Source organism: Medicago sativa, chromosome 3 (assembly GCF_051527215.1).
Source record: "Medicago sativa cultivar Bolivia chromosome 3, Bolivia_mono, whole genome shotgun sequence".
Taxonomy (NCBI): domain Eukaryota; kingdom Viridiplantae; phylum Streptophyta; class Magnoliopsida; order Fabales; family Fabaceae; genus Medicago; species Medicago sativa.
In genome coordinates this window covers 9,478,037-9,496,287 of record NC_140751.1, presented here as the reverse complement: position 1 = coordinate 9,496,287, position 18,251 = coordinate 9,478,037, and the positions used below count along the sequence as shown (strand labels likewise).

The window sequence follows — 18,251 nt, the reverse complement described above, 5'->3', positions numbered from 1 at the left end:
AAATGCATGTGGTACCATTCAACAACATAAATGAGCGTAATTAGGCTCTTCAACATGTGAGCATAAAGCTGCCGGGCCTAAATCCCCCAACTTTAATGAGCACAAGGCTGCCGGGCCTAAAGCCCCCAACTTTAATGAGTATGCAATGGACTCAACCTCTCCTACAACTTAGACAACAACGTGAACATCTTATACAACTCCATAATCATGGACAACTTCTTAAATTCTTGCAACTTAGACCGGCTCATGCAACTTCAAGACTTTAACAATCAACAGCAGCAACCAACAACAATTACAACATATAGCAGTGTTTAAAATTATCAGAATGGCTTCCATCCTAACTCCTGTCTCTGCAATCGTTGCTGGGAAAATTAAGCTCAAAATTCGTGTGCGTGTCATCAACCTTTGGACTGTTTCTGAATTCAACAACCCTAACGAAATCACTGCCATTCATTTGATGCTTCTTGACGACAAGGTTTAGTTTTTTAGTTCTTATTTCCTTCTAAGTATAAGGATTGATATTATTCTTAATGTATATCTAATTGCTATATTATAATTCGCAGATGGGAAAGATACAGGCCTCTGGGAAGAAGGCTTTGGTACCTAAGATTAGGTCATTAGTAGAGGAAGGGGGTTGTTATGAGATCGAAAATTTACTGGTGACCCATAGTGAGCCTAAGTTTCGCTATACTGGACATAGGTTCAGACTTAATTTAATTGACCTAACCAAATTTACAAAGATTGACTGCAATGATATAGCAAAATATCATTATGATTTCATCCCTTTCAGAGAGGTGCTTGATTCGACCAAAGAGGACAGATATACTGGTGGGTTGTTGCTATAGTTTCTGCTACATCAAACTTATTTGTGTTTTTTTAATACATGATAACTTCTAACCACTGTTTATGAATGCAGATGTCATAGGCCATGTGGTTGAAAGAGATGTCCTTAAAGAGAAGGTTGTGAATGGTAAGAAGAGCAAAGTCATTGACCTTACCTTGGAAGACAGTGAGTAAGTGTCACTTTTTACCTTCAAATCTTCGTGTTCACTTCTGCTTACAAGTGCTTATATTAGTGGTGGCAACCATGCTGTTCTTTTATTTAATTTCAATATGTATCATCCATTGTTTGTTCTTATTGTTTTTCGATTTTTTTTTTTGTTAAGCAATATGATGTATCTAATTGCTTGGTATCTGAATATGTGTGTCATGTTTTACATATAATAAGTTTTGGGGAATGTAAAGTGATTGGGCCTCATATTGTTAATTTATTCTATGTAACGACATGTTTGAAAATTATGATCTTGCAATAGTTAATATAAGCAAAGTATATTTTTCTTTGATTAATTGACTTTTGGATAGTATAATTTGATAAATATATGCTTAATATGTTTGAAATGTGATGAGGTTGCCACTTGATTTTGGGTAACCTTTAAAACTTAGGTCCAAAATATGTATATCAGATTTTGTTCCAAAAAATATATTGGGTTGTTTCCAATTCATTTAATATGCAATTTTTTTTTCAATAACAGTGGTTACAATGTATCGAATATTTCATTATCTTTGTCTTAGATCTTTACCTTAATTTTAATGGTTGGTTATATGCATTTTTACAGTGGCAATAGAGTACATTGTTCATTGTGGGATCAATATGCTTTAAGGATGGATGCCTATTTGACGACGCGTGATCCCAGCTCTCCTGTTGTCGTGATATTGAACCTTTGCAAACTAAAAAAATACTATGGTGCTATGGGAATCTCAAATGCTTTTTTTGGAACAAAGCTTATTTTAGATGATGATTTACCTGTTGTCAAAGAATATCGTACTAAGTATGGACATTATATAAATAAAAGGTTTTTTGTTTAGAAACTATTATTGGTTGTTTAGTTTGTTGATATTATTGTTTTAATCGTAGGATTGACGGTGCAGAAATTTCAGTCACCCAAGGTGTGAGTCAATCTTCTGGAGCTTTGATTGTACCCCTTGCAGATGATATGATGCAGACAAAAATGATGACAATCGAGAACCTTATTGAATCATCCGACGTATGATGATTTTTTTTTTGGTCATCATTGGATTCCTTATTTTCTTTTTTGTTCATAATGGATTCTTTATTTAATATCAAAAATCTTATTTTTATTCCTTAGTCTGATTGTATTGTCTCCCTTATTATGTGTGTGCAGCCATGTAACGTAATTGTTCTTGCCTCTATCTGTGGGATTGAGCCAGAGTACGGATGGTACTATGATGCCTGCACCAAATGTGCTGGAAGGATTAAGATCATTGCTGGAAGGATTTTCTGTCCTTCGTCAAGGTGCAACCAGACCAGAAATGCTGTGCCTAGGTGTGTTTGCTAACAACAGTCAAATATCGTTTGCTTTTATGATCCAATTTTTATCATAGTCAAGTTACATGTATAGTTTCTTCCTGGTTTGAACAGATTCAAGGTGCATGTACAAGTTATGGACAATACTGGATCAACAAGCTTCATTTTGTTTGATCGCAATGTTTCAAACTATGTGGGTAAGAGTGTTCAAGATCTGATTGATGCTCAAGGGCAGGTAAGCTCCAAGTGCTGTAACCGTTTTGTGAATCACCTCAATGCTCCAATCTAATCCTTTGTATTGCGACTGACATTGCCTTAATAATGTAGGGTGGCAGTTCCGATGGATACCCGTCTGATTTAGGTGTTCTGATTGGAAAAAAAATGCTTTTTAAGGTTGAAATTACAAATGGCAACTTGCTTCACAGCTGGAGAAATTACGGTGTCAAGCGAACATCCGATGACGCTGATCTTATCAAAATGTTCATTAAGCGTCATGACCTGAAGGTGAGTGCTGATCGTGTGTGCTACCGTACGTGTTTCTGTTTACAATATTGTAAAACTCTGAAAAGTAATGTCTAATTGTAATGTTCATCTCAGATTTTTGATGATGAGGACGATGTTCCTTTGACACAAACTGATGTGGCGCCGTTGGAGGTAGCATCTTAGTTTAATTTATATTATTGCATTTGCAGTTTTACTCTATTTCAAGCAATCGCATAAGAATTATTTTATTTGGTTCAGAATGTACAGGTACAATTGCTTGAGGAAGGTGACTCAACCAAGACTGATGTCAACAAAGATGAAGACCCGATTACTCCGTGTAGCAAGGTGTCTGGAAAGAGATCTGCTGATTTGGATGATTGTGATATTGTCGGCTCTAATGATGATGGTGAAAGGTCTATCAACAAACCTGCCAAGCTGAAATGTGTGAAGATCGAAAAGGATGATTGATGGGAAGGATTGCAAATTCTTCAAGGATGTTTTTAGTTTAAATTGAATCCAGCTTTTGTCCTTTGTCTGGATCAATTTGTTTTTCTGTATAAGTCTCAGCAAGACTGATTTCTGTTTTCTTTGTACTGCTTATCGAACAAGTTTGGTTGCTTATTATGACTTAATTTATTTCCCTTTTTATGTTTACAAATCATTGCCCCTATTGTTTTAGTTATGAATCTTCATGTTGGCTTCTGCTTCTATGTGCTTATGGTCCTGTTTGTTTTGGATTCTTTTTTAAAAAAATCTATTTTTTTGAGTAAAAAATCACTTTTTTAGTTTTTGTTGTGTTTGTTTGAGATTTTTAAAAAATCCATTTTGCTAAAAAAATCATTTTTAGCCTCAAAATGAAAATCTATTTCAAGTAGCTTTTCCAAAATCTATTTTTTTCTTAATGCAAGGAACTCAAGTGTAAGTGTTTCAAATCTCAAAAAAATGATTTTTATAATAGTAGACAAACAGAAATTGCTTTAGATTTTTTTAAAAATCTCTAAAAAAAAATCTCTAGATTCTTTTAACTCAAAATCTATTTTTTTTAAAGCTGAAACAAACGCACCCTATATCATTTTAGACAATCATGTTGTTTTTTTAGTTAGCTACAATGAGCACCATCCATTGAGAGTTCTTCAATTCTTTCACTTTGTTTTCCAACGGAATAAAATGTTGTTAATGCTTGATTTCTGAATATGTGTGTCATATTTGACACATAAAAGGTTTTGTAATTTTTCATGTGACTGGGCATCATATTATTATTACATTTTGTATATAATTGAAGATGAAAATAATGATCTTTGGATAATTAATGGTTGCAAACTATGTATATTGGGTTAATTTCCTGTTGGAAAAGATAAGTTCACCGATATATACTTAATATTAGTTAAAAATGATCCAATTGCCTTTGCTAATTTAGTGTCAGATTTTTATTTTGATCACTACCATGTGAAACTTAAGTTCAAGATATGCGATTCAATGTTGAAGAGTAAACTAAAATGGTTATTTCTTAATCATTCAATATGCAAATTGATTTTAAAAACTAAATTAATACTAGAGCTAGCTATGACTAAATCGTTCAGAGGTATAACTGTCAAATTTACAATTTAAAAAAAAAACTGAATACAATCTAGCTGTATAATTTATGGTGCATGGCTACATTTTCGTTAATGATATAACAGACAACATACAAGTGATAGGAGTTTGGTCAATACCGAATTTACTCTATACACTTATACTTTAAAAAAAATGAAAAATGAATATATTATATTCATACTGTTGGATATGCTCAAAAAGTGGAATTGCAAAGGATTTAAATTTTATTTTAAGTATACTTAATATCAAGTAAAGCCTTAAAAGATGTAGCATGACTGTTTAGTTTCTCATGGTTGTGAAGTAATTGATTAATGCAGTGCTCAAGGATAGTCTATTTAACCAATGTCATAACTTAGCATTTAACAGATTGCTGCTACCAATATTCAGTTCTCTATCCTACCTGACCCTTGCTTTCTAAAACATCATTCTACATCTATGCTGCAATCTCCATTCTCAGAACTCAGGTATAGTGTGCAATATTCAATTGAAATTCGTCCACTTTTCTGTTCAAGTCATATGCCATTGCCAACACAATGTATATCTAAGCTAGGACATCTGTTTTGCAAGCATACTGTGTTGACTTTTAAAAAATCCGCAGGTATCTCAAGTGGTATTCAGCTATCTGAAAAATGCTTCCTAACAAGAGGCGGAAAGTGCAGATTGGAGTGAACCCTTTGTCCGATATTACTAACGGTAAATGCAAAATTAAACTGATTTATATATATTGTATTCCATCTGTCATTTGTTTAGTATGGTTCAATTGATTTTATTTAAATGAATAATTGAAGTGGATGTATCTGCTAAATCAAAACCGATATCACAAACTGTTGGACTGAAGAAGCTTACGCCTATTAAACCTGGGAAATACATTCTGAAACAAAAACTCAGTGATGGATATGGTAAGGAAAACTATTCACAGACAAAGGATAAGTATGCAATGGCAATAGATGGTTGTGGAATGGTTGAAGAGGATGAAGTTACAACCAATGTGCATGGTAAATTGTCATATGAACTTATTATAATCAATCCTTTTATCATATGTGCTTACATTTTGCTTAATAAATTAATTAGTTTTTTGGGATATTTTTGGTTTGTATTTCTCTAATACTAGATGTCGAGCAACGCGATAAACACAAATTGGGATTCACACAAGTTGTGTACTTACCGATGGAGTGCAATGAGAACGGCGAGGTTTCCGACATTCCTGAAAACAATTATGGTAATTTGACATTAGAATTGCCACTGCGTTTATGAATTGTTTTATTTTCCCAGGCTAGGTGAATTTTAATGTTTGATATAACAACAATTTCGTACGCAATTCCTTTGATGCAGATGTAGAAGACAACATAGCAGAAACAGTTGATGAGCCAATGAGTTTCTTTCATGATGAAGATATTGAGGCTGAGTGTTATCAAAACGATGAAGGGGAGGAAATACCTGATAATGAATATGGTATGCGTGGAAATCATTATTTAATTTCAATTCTATACATATTATATCGAAATAATGTGAAGTTTTGCGGAAACTAACTTATGCTTTTCTTAACGACTTTTTAAGATGATGTCGAAGATGAAGACGAAGTAGATGAATCAAATGACACAGGTTAGTTTTAAAATTTATACCTTTTGCAGCATAAAGAAAATTTGTTTGAACAATTATGTTAACAAGTCGCATATGAAATTAGCATACGAGATATGTATCATAGCAAACTGATGTGTCGGCAAATTTAACGCAGATTATTTTCAAGTGGGAGAGCCACGTTTTGTTTGTGAATCGTGTGGTGCACTAATGTGGTATGAGGAAAGGGTTGGAAAACATCGTCACACATCAAATCCCGAATTTAGTCTGTGTTGTATGGAAGGGCGTATAGAAATAGCACCATTTAAACGTCTTCCTCGCCAGCTGTATGATCTATACCATAAGAACGACAAGAAAAGTAAATTCTTTATGGAAAATATAAGATCGTTCAATAGTATGTTTGCTTTTACCTCTATGGGAGCAACTATTGACAAAACCAAAAACGACGGGAATGCTCCACCAGTATTCGTCTTGAACGGAGAAAACTATCACCAAATTGGTAGTTTGCTGCCCAAAGATGGTGACCAACCTAAGTTCGCTCAATTGTATATTTATGATACGGATAATGAGCTCAGCAACCGCATGGCAGCAGTAGGGTACGTCAATCAATATTTTGAAATGTCATTATATTGCAAGGATTTATTTGGTAGAAATATTATATGTTTACACAATATATATTGATTGTATAATTTGGTCACATTACCTTGATAGGATGAAGGATGATAAAAACTCAATGAAAAGAGATATTGTGAAGGAGTTGCGCCATATCCTTGACCACTCAAATTCATTTGTCAAGTCGTATAGACAAGTAAGGGACACATTAATACAAGAAGATGCTCCACACATCAAGCTGCGGATTTTAGGAAAGAGGGGTTATGATGGTAGGCGTTACAATATGCCCACTGCTTCGGAGGTTGCAGCTTTGGTTGTAGGCGATTACGATGCTGCCGACTTCGAAAGAGATATAGTGGTTGAAGAACGGTCTGGTCTTCTAAAACGTATTTCCGTGTTCGAAACATCTTATTTGCCATTGCAATACCCTTTAATATTTTCAAGGGGCGAAGATGGGTTCCGAAGAGACATCAAATTTTCAGATAAACCTACAAAGAAACCTATTAAGCGTACTTATGTTTCAATGAAAGAGTGGTTTGCGTATAAAATTCAACAAAGGGATATATTACAATCTCATCTGCTATGGTCCCGACGTTTGTTGCAGCAGTTTTTAGTCGATGCATACAGCATGATTGAGTCGTGGCGTTTGAAGTGGTATAGAGACCATCAAAAAGAAGTGAGAGCAGATCTATACAGAGGGCTTGCCGAAGCGGTGCTTAGAGGTGAGACAAGTCCAGCCACTGCTGGGAAGCGAGTTGTTTTGCCCTCAAAATTTGTTGGAGGAGCACGCTACATGATTCAGAACTACCAGGATGCCATGGCAATATGTGGCTGGGTCGGTTACCCTGATTTGTTTATCACATTTACGTGTAACCACAAATGGCCGGAGTTACTTGAATTTCTTAAGAAACATAATCTTAAACCTGAAGATCGTCCTGATTTGGTGAGCCGTCTTTTCAAAATAAAGTTGGATAATCTCATCAAGGAGATAAAGAAAGGGAAGATTTTCGGCAAAGTCAAAGCAGGTATTTTGACATTTCATACTACTCATTGTTTACTCAACATTATGATTTAACAGTATGGTGGTATGTTTTGATGATTTTGCTATTGTGTATTTTTTGCAGTTATATATACCATTGAGTTCCAAAAGCGCGGACTGCCACATGCTCATATCTTAGTGTTCTTGCGTGCTGAGTTCCGATGTCTTCATCCTCATCAAATCGACAAGATTATATCAGCTGAAATTCCTGATAAGAATCGTGACCCCAGGTTATACGAAATAGTTGCGTCGCTTATGATACATGGTCCTTGCGGTCCGCAAAACACAGGTTCACCATGTATGTTGAATAAAAAATGCACCAAATACTTTCCGAAAAAGTTCGTCGACAACACTGTCATTGATTCGGATGGTTACCCAGTATATAGAAGAAGAGATAATGGCGTGTTTATAAAAAAAGGTGAATCATTTGTCGACAATAGATGGGTTGTACCTTATAACCGTCAACTACTATTGAAGTATAACGCCCACATTAATGTCGAATGGTGCAACCAGTCTCGGTCGATCAAATATTTGTTTAAGTATGTAAACAAGGGTCATGACCGGGTCACCGCAACATTCTACCAAGGCGGAGATGCATGTCACGACGAAATCAAAATGTATTATGATTGTAGATATCTCTCTGCATGTGAAGCGGTCTGGAGGATTTTTTCGTTTGATATAAATTATAGAGAACCGTCTGTGGAGCGACTCAATTTCCATCTTGAAGGTGAAGAGCCTGTTGTTTTTGAGGATCATGAAGACTTAGCAGATGTCATAAAGAAACCCCATATTCGTGACACTAAGTTCATAGCATGGTTTGAGGCAAACCAGAAATATCCTGAAGCAAGGGACCTAACTTACGGTGAGTTTCCATTAAAATTTACTTGGAAGGCATCCCAGCGTAAATGGACACCGCGACAGAGGGGTCTTTCAATTGGTAGGATTCATTTCGTGGCTCCAGGCTGTGGTGAAAAATTCTATCTCAGGACCTTGCTTAACTATGTAAAAGGTCCTCTTTGCTATGACGACATTTACACAGTTGGTGGAGTAAAGTATAATACGTTCAAGGAGGCGTGCTTTGCGTTGGGTTTATTAGACGATGATAAAGAGTTTGTAGACGCCATTAATCAAGCTTCTTTCTGGGGAACTGCCAGTTATATGCGCCGTTTGTTTGTGCAATTATTGGTAACAAACCAATTCTCTCAACCTGAAGTCGTATGGAGCAAGACTTGGCATAACTTGAGTGATGATATGCTACATCGACAAAGAAGGGCGTTGCGTGTCCCAGGTAAAAATAATTGAAACAATTTGTATTGCTAAATTTTCATACTTAATTAATATATCAGGCAGTGAATATGATGCAAATATATATATATATATATATATATATATATATATATATATATATGTATGTATGTATATGTATATACACACCTATATTCTTGAACTGTTGTATGTATAATTCGATATTGAACATTGTATGACAATTGGTACTTAAAGATGTCTGTTTAATGCTAAACACTTAACATTGAATTGAATATGGACCTTAGGCAATATATACTAATTATAGTGCATAGAGTGCTGTTCTGTTTTCAATGTAAGACAAGTGTATGTTATATAGGTTATTTTTGAAAATAATGCAGGTAATAATACAGTATAGTATATATACTGTGAGCTAATTCATTATAGTTTAATTCATGTAGCTAATAATTGGGTATGCCTATAGTTTATGTGATTTAATTCATTATTGTTTAAATCATGCAGCAATAATTCAGTATAGTATACATAATTTGAGATTGTATGCACGCATAATTTTGGTTTACAAAACTTCAATGTTTGTGTTCAGATCTGGTGCTGGATGATGACCAGCTGAAGAATTACACGCTAGCTGAAATTGATAGACTGTTACGCAGTCACGGAAAGAGTATGAAGGAAGACTACCCAACCATGCCTCAAACAGATATCTCTCTTATACATGAGTCGCGAAATAGATTGATATATGACGAACTGAACTACAACCAGCAGATGCTTGAGATTGAACATCAAAAACTAATGTCTACAATGACAGCTGAGCAAAAAAATGTTTACGACAGAATCATGAGTAGGGTGGATGATAACCTTCCTGGTATTTTCTTTCTCTACGGATACGGTGGGACAGGCAAGACGTTCATCTGGAGGGCGTTGTCATCTGCGGTACGCTCGAGGAAGGAAATTGTATTAACGGTTGCGTCAAGCGGAATTGCAGCTTTACTTATACCAGGAGGAAGAACCGCACATTCAAGGTTTGGTATACCTATTATCGTTGACGAGATATCAACATGTGGAATACATCCTAAGAGCCCTTTAGCTGAATTGGTTTGTAAGGCAAAACTTATTATATGGGATGAAGCACCTATGATGCATAAACACTGTTTTGAAGCACTGGATCGCAGTTTGAGGGATATCCTTCGTGTCCAAAACAATGGCCGGACAGACATCCCTTTTGGTGGAAAGGTTGTGGTACTTGGAGGTGACTTCAGACAGATCCTTCCCGTCATGCCTAAAGCAACGAGACAAGAGATTGTAAATGCAAGCATTAATTCTTCGTACTTATGGCCATTTTGCGAGGTTTTAACATTGTCAACAAACATGCGTCTTCTACATGGTTCTTCGAGTTCTGATATCGAAGAAAGAAAGCAATTCAGCGAATGGGTGCTAGGTATCGGTGATGGTAGTATTGGTGATGCCAATGATGAAGATATTGATCTAGAAATTCCAGATGATCTTCTTATTCAAAGCTCAGGTGATCATATCGCTTCTATTGTTGATACCATCTATCCGTCACTACTAGATGAAATGCATGATCCATCGTTTTTCCAAGATAGGGCTATACTAACTCCAAAAAATGCCACAGTGGAAGAAATTAATGATTATGTAATGTCTCTGATACCTGGAGAAGAAAAGACTTATTTGAGTTGTGATTCCCCCCTTTCAACCAACTCAGCGGCAACTAGGCCGGATGATATACACACACCTGAGTTTTTAAACACAATCAATGCTTCTGGCATTCCAAACCATAAAATCAAGTTGAAAGTCGGAGTTCCTGTCATGTTGCTGAGAAATTTAGACCCAACAGCAGGTCTTTGCAATGGAACGCGCCTGATCATAACCAAGATGGGCAGATACGTGCTTGAGGCCAAGGTCATAACCGGAAGCAATATTGGGGATATAGTGTATATACCTAGATTGTCGTTGACTCCTTCTGATACAAGGATTCCATTCAAGTTTCAGCGTAGGCAGTTCCCAATTTCCGTATCGTTTGCAATGACGATAAATAAAAGCCAAGGACAGTCGCTGCAAAAGGTAGGGGTATACCTTCCTCAACCGGTCTTTTCACACGGTCAGCTATATGTTGCGGTTTCAAGAGTAACATCCAGGAACGGATTGAAAATTTTATTGACAGATGAAGACAACAACTGTATCACAACTACATCAAATGTCGTATATCATGAAGTTTTCCGCAATTTGTGACCAATGAATTCTGAACCACAGATCATGTTGCGGGTTTGTTTACATAATTATCCATAAACCATGCAGGTTAGTTCTTATCTGATATAGCCCATTACTTTCACATGGTAGTTTTTAAGTATTGTTGAGTACTTAAGTTATTCTCAGACTTATAGATTTTTTTTTTACATTGTTTCAGATTTGTATGTGTTGTTGTTAGCGATACTGACAACAATTCAGGGGCCTCCTATCACTTATTTTGGCTACTCAATTATATAGCTGATGATCCACATTAACATTTCCCAATTTGAAGGTTCATTTTATTATCCTTCCTGCCGAACTTTGCATGTTTAACCCAGTTTTTGTCTGTTAAAATTATCACTCAGAAAATTTAAAAAATCATGCTTTTTATTTTGTATACAGGTTGTTTGTGAGCAGATATCTTTTTGTTGTTTGATGAGCAAGCGCTGCTGCATACACCGTCATTTGCTGATTTGATACATTGTGATGTTACATTTCAATTGTTGCTTGATTGTTGTATCTCTCATGAATACTGTGTATGCCTACTAATGGATATTTGTGGGAAAATTGTTACTCCTATCTGATGTTAAGTTCTGCAACATAGATTGTTGATCCATTTACAATTTTACATATCATCAATTTGTGGTTGGTTGAAAGTTGCATTTTTAAAAATAACGATATCATAATTCGACCTTTTTTTTTTTTTTGAAGAACTATATCATAATTCGACCATGAGTATTATATTATCTTAAACCGATTAAACGCGATACGTGATTATATTTAACTCGATCAAACTACCCTATGAAGAAAATAATGTACAACATTTAGATCAATAAGATATTTTTTAAAATTGTATGACCCGGGCGGTAGCACGGGTGGAAAATCTAGTAAGAGTATGATTTTATTTTAAATCTTTTGCAAACGGAGTTTGGGGCTCTTTTGGCAATGTGATTTTGATTTATATAACTTATAGTTTATAGTTTCTTTGTAATTTTTTTTTATTTACCCCTTGTAAAAAAAAAATTGTTTTGATTTACCCCTCTAATAGGTCAAACAAAAATCAATTTTATTTTATTTTTTCAAGAAATTTTCGTTTTTGTTTGCCTATTAGGGGGTAAATCAAAACAATTTTTTTTTTACAGAGGGTAAATCAAAAAAAAATTACAGGGGAAAAAACCAGAAATGACCTATATTACAGGGGTAAAGATCTATTAACCCTATAGTTTATAAGTTAATACGACAAAAAACTCATCTTATATCATTTTTCTTACGAGTTTTGTGATTTATTTTTACTAATTTATTATTTGTTTATTTAGTTTTTTTAATTTTACCTTTGTAATCTTACTTAAAAAAATTTAAAATATTCAGACGAGATTCAGATGAAGTACTTTTTTTGGTAGTTTGACAAGAGAGGTATGTGTACAATCAAATTAAGTCTGCTTGCTTATAACTAACTCAGACCATACGGGCCTTCATAAACATTAGAAATGCCACACATATGTTGATCATCATGTCGACATAACTAGTTTATGCCTATGAGACTCCAATAGTAATGACTACATATTTCATTAGACATCAATTTTTTTTTTGTACAAAAGACGGCAAAAGCCCATGAAGAAAATTACATATCTAAGCGAACATTCTGAGGCATGCAAGTGCCGGATCTGTCATCAAATAGAATATTTTGAAGCTCCCTCGGAGGAGTCTCCATTACATGGAAATCAAAAGCGTTCAAAGTTAAACTGAAGTTAGCTAACCAATCAGCTGCTTTATTGCCTTCACGCCAAGTATGGTTAATTTGAACATGCCAATTCATGTTTGTAAACTCCCGGATGCGCCGAATCAAGGTAGGAGCACTCCCTTTAATATTGCAATTTCCTGTTATCATGTCGACCAACGCCTTGGAATCACTTTCAACTTGAAGGTGAGTAATCCCCCGTCTCCGAGCTAGCTCCAAACCCAAACACATGGCCCACATCTCTGCATGAAACGCATCACAAGCTCCAATTTTACGAGCATAACTGATCAAACAAATGTCATTGCTATCGCGAAGAAGGCCACCACATCCGGAAAGGTTAATTGAGCTTTTATGCGCACCATCACAGTTGAGCTGGACCCAACCATCCTGAGGCCATTTCCACCCAATGAAAATAATATCCTTTTGATGAGACCACCCAGTCACATGTATTTGTTCGCAGCTATCAATCTCCATTGCCATCTTGAGAATAACATTTGTTGGATTGTTGGTACGCTGAAAATCTTCTTCAAATATGCTTTGGTTCCTCCACTTCCATAAGTACTAACACGCCACCATGAAAATGGTCTGCCAATCTTTTTTGTGTGCTCCTGCAAATTTGTTGTTTAGGTTGTCGAATATCCAATCCCTGCAATTCAAAGAAAAGAAAACAGTAATGTGATTAGTGTAACACCCCGTTTTCCCAACTTGAAAATTTCATTTAAAATCAGAGTATTTAAATCATAAACGAAATGTCACATACTTTTTGAAAATCATAAAATAGATAATAATAATTATCCTTCAAGTTCAACGTCATAAAATCTGAAACTACGCAGCGGAAAATAGTTCAACATGAATAAACTCTTGGCACGCAGGCCTTATTAGAAAATCTCATAATTTGGTTCAATACTTATTCATAAAAAGTTCATAAAAGACACGTAAGGAATAGATATGAAAGCAAGCCCATCCCGTTACGTATCAGAGCACCTAGACACAAGTGAGGAGTCCACTCACGAACACTCCTAGTCTTTAATACCTGCAAGTTACCCATACGAAGGGCAACATTTTCAAGCAGAAGGGGTGAGATTTCACAGTCAATAAATTAAGCATATAATTCATCAAATGCATTTAACATTATTAACATATCGAACATTTATCACTTAGCATCTTAACAAATCATAATTATTTATTATCATCAAATATTATCATTAGTTCGTAAACAAATATCATTCTTAATTCATAGGCAAAATCATCTTTAAATCATAACCAAGTATCATCATATATTTAACAACTTAAGACATCATGACATCAGCATCAATATTCATTTAGTATCATATTATTATCATCATCAATCATAAACAACATCATCATCAAACATCATCATCAAAACATAAAAACCATCATTATCAAAACATAATCAAACATCATCATTAGACATCATTTATCATCTTATAGTCATCATAACAGCTTCTTAATCAAATTCATCATTGACTTCATAATCATAATCATAAACAACTTCATAATCGACTCGACTCTTGACTTGGCAATGCGACACAACTTGACAATGCAACTCTTAACAACTTAACAACTTAAACCATCGTGAAACTTCTTGATGTGCAAATGCATGTGGTACCATTCAACAACATAAATGAGCGTAATTAGGCTCTTCAACATGTGAGCATAAAGCTGCCGGGCCTAAATCCCCCAACTTTAATGAGCACAAGGCTGCCGGGCCTAAAGCCCCCAACTTTAATGAGTATGCAATGGACTCAACCTCTCCTACAACTTAGACAACAACGTGAACATCTTATACAACTCCATAATCATGGACAACTTCTTAAATTCTTGCAACTTAGACCGGCTCATGCAACTTCAAGACTTTAACAATCAACAGCAGCAACCAACAACAATTACAACATATAGCAGTGTTTAAAATAACATATCAACATTAAAGGAAGTGATTCATAACAACTTATCATCATAAAGCATCATAAATAATTCTTATACATCATCACTACTAATCTCAGTCACTTAAACAGACTCCTGGAACTTCTGAAAGTATCCCAAACAACCCTCTTTCTTACTTCTAAGATCAACTCATGACTACACGTGCGAAAGGATCGCATCGGGACAATTTTAGGCAACTAACAGCCTAACTCGCAGTGGCGAGTAACTTTGGTCTCAACGGCGAGTAAAGCGTGCATTCTGGGATTCCTAAAGTCCTTGCTCGCAATGGCGAGCTATCCTGCTCGCAATGGCGAGCTTACAGGTCACTCGCAGTTGCGAGTTGTATTGCTCGCAGTGGCGAGCTCTGGTTGTTAGGTCGCAATTGCGAGTGTTCTTGCTCGCAGTTGCGAGCGATGAATGTCAGTACGGCCAGAAACCTAAAAATTACAACTTTTCACCTATTTTCATGATTCTTTCATCCAAATAGCATCTAATCATCATCCTAGGCAATATCTAAGGTCTGTACACTAATTTTGCATCGATCTAACATCTTTTCATGGTTCAATTATCAAAATCGGTCTTAAACCTAATTCCCAATTCTCACCAAAACTCAACCTAATCATGCGAAATTCATTCTAAAGAATTATACCTTGAATAATATTGAAAGTTAGTCTCACCCTTGCCTGGTTATTGCAGAAATCGACAACCTCCACTCGTTCTTCTCTCTTTCTGACTTTTTCTCCCTTTTCCTCCAAAAACGTTTCACGTTCGTTCTCCCTTTTCCTCCAAAAACGTTTCACGTTCGTTCTCCTTTTTCCTCCAAAAACGTTTCACGTTCGTTCTCAAACTTATTCTCTCAACCTAACCCTCTATTTATAACACTTGTATTACTCTTCTCACCACTAAACTTACTCATCTCACAACACAGCCCCACTTGTTAGTATTATATTTTATTTTTCATATCTTATTTTATTTAATAATAAAATAAGTCACCCAACGTAACAACTTCACAAAATCATATACTCCTCATAATTCATTTATAAATCATATAAATCACTCAACTTCATGAATCATATAATTCACACATATCAATCATGTAAATCACTTAAATCATAAATCACATAAGCATATATTTATAAATATATTTAAAACCTCGCTAAATTAATTAAATAATTAAGACGGGCGTTACAACTCTCCTCAACTTATAGAATTTTCGTCCTCGAAAATTTTCCTCAAGCAAACAACTCTGGATAAGACTCCAACATCTTACTCTCTAGCTCCCACGTCAAGCTTTCGCCAGTCGCTCCATCCCAAACGACTTTCACAAGAGGTATCTCATTGCCTCTCAACTTCTTCACTTCACGATCTTCAATCCTCACTGGTAAGGTTTCAACCGTAAGGTTGTCTCTAACTGATAGCGCCAAACCGCAAGTGCACGGCCTATCGAAGTAATAGTAGTAAGTAAGAGTATCGTTCCGCTAGGGAGTTGGTCAATCTAATTAACTTTTAGATATTGATTAGAGGAGAAAGAATTAAGAAGTTGGAGAGTGCAGTTTTTGAAAGTAAATAACAATGATAATAAAAAGCCTCGGGATCATTGGTTCATCATAATAACGAATCTTTTCACAAGCAAGCCTTAAACTTATAATTAAACGTTAATCCTAATTACTAAGGACAAGTTTCTCTTTAGCATATCACAGCTCCTCTCGAAGTCAGTGAGTGTATCCCTCCAACAACCACACCTATTCTCATGGGTGATTGCCTTTGGGACCCTTGAAGATCGAAACTTTATGTGTCCCAAGGTTTGCTAGACTATTCTCATGTTTCGCAAACCTTGTCTAAATTCACTTGATCGGATATCAAAGCTCCGCGTTCGCTTTATGAATTGATATCTGTGATGATGAATTAACCATTATCAAACCCTCCGCGTTCGCTTCCACAGTTTGATAATAATTAATTCATGTTAAAACGGTGAATTTAGATTAGGAATTAGGGTAACAATTAATTAAGGTTTAAGACTTGGCTTGATCCGGATTACGTCATTAGACTTATCCAACGATCCCAAGACAAAGAAGTCTACTCACTCATGTTCATCGTAGACATGGGGGAAGAAGAGAGAATGCGATAAAAGTAAATTGCAAAGGAAGTAAAAGGAAATAAAGACTTTATTGAAATAGCAATTGAAATAAACAAAGTAAAACGTGATTGTTTATGGTGGAGAGCTACTCTATTTATAGCTTTACAATCGACTTAGAAACTAAGCAACTAAAAGGGTAAAACAGTAAAGCTGCAACAGGGTAACTTGGGCCCGAAGAAAAAGCAGCAAAAGAGGCTCTGGGAGGTGGCACGGCCGTGCCACATGTTGGCACTGGCCGTGCCAAGCTTCTGACTTGGTGGGAACATATTTTTGTCCCGTATCTTCGTATTCTTGCGCTGTATTTGCTCCAGTCCTCTTTCTTTTGCTCCAAGACACCTTCCACCATATATTTATTCCTAAAATAAAATAAAACATAATTTGAAGTAAAATATTCTAATATAAAATAAAATGCAATAAAACTAAATCAAATCTAAAATAAAACTAAACTAAATAAGGCAATAAATTAATACTATCTATGACTCATCAAACTCCCCCACACTTGAATCTTTGCTTGTCCTCAAGCAAAAGGCAGCAAACATAGTAGCAACAAAAGATTTGATTATGGCAATATTAAGAACAAATGTCTCAAAAGAAAGGCCTTGCCTCAAGTACACTAATTACAATTTCAAATACTTCTCATGAACCTATTCTACCCAACATCAAGTCTCAAGTGAGTGTGTGTGTGCAGTCCAACCCTTTTCTTGCTCCTGTATAAGACAGATATTATGAGGAATAGGTTCTATCCTTAGTGCTAAAGTAACCGAGAAAAGTCTTTTCTTCATTTCATATAAGAGTGATGGGAATTTGAGTTAAACATTAAATTAGATATAACAATTAAGCACAAGGGGCTGCAGATGCTTAGGGGTTATCTATCCTCGTAGGGAGTCTTCTTGGATGTAATTGTCCTTTCCCCCTAGATTCAAAATCACCCTAAGTAGTGCTGCAAAATTATTGTTTGCTTCATCTCCGCGTAGGAAGTCTTTTTGGATGTAATTGTCCTTTCCCCCTAGCATTGATGAATTTGTTTCACTTTAGGTTCAAATTAAGGAGTCACCACCACAATTAGGAAGTTAGGGATTGTCCTTTCCCCCACATGTTGGTGCCATTCTCCCGCCCCATTTAACATTAACAAATTAATAAGAATATAACAATTAAGAACAATTTGATTAATTTTCCCACACAAACTTATACTACTTTTACTCTTAAGACTTTAAAGGGTCTAAGTTAACACTAAAGATAGAACGTGTTCCTTAAAATACCTATTCATACATTTACTCAAGGATTGCAACCGGGT

At 35.5% G+C, this 18,251-nt stretch overlaps 1 pseudogene across 1 annotated transcript; it reads left to right on the top strand.

Annotated features, from left to right (window-relative positions):
- Positions 1 to 317: 317 nt before the first annotated feature.
- LOC146935523 (uncharacterized) lies at positions 318 to 11,430 on the top strand (annotated as a pseudogene). The gene is made up of 23 exons (XR_015030261.1): positions 318 to 475; positions 564 to 828; positions 917 to 1,013; positions 1,617 to 1,829; positions 1,916 to 2,045; positions 2,184 to 2,344; positions 2,441 to 2,561; positions 2,654 to 2,830; positions 2,924 to 2,980; positions 3,068 to 3,271; positions 5,029 to 5,095; positions 5,191 to 5,397; positions 5,514 to 5,621; positions 5,735 to 5,854; positions 5,960 to 6,004; positions 6,138 to 6,600; positions 6,692 to 6,939; positions 7,045 to 7,617; positions 7,717 to 8,912; positions 9,253 to 9,274; positions 9,478 to 10,019; positions 10,064 to 11,207; positions 11,317 to 11,430. The product of XR_015030261.1 is annotated as an uncharacterized LOC146935523 (transcript).
- The last annotated feature ends 6,821 nt before the right edge of the window (positions 11,431 to 18,251 follow it).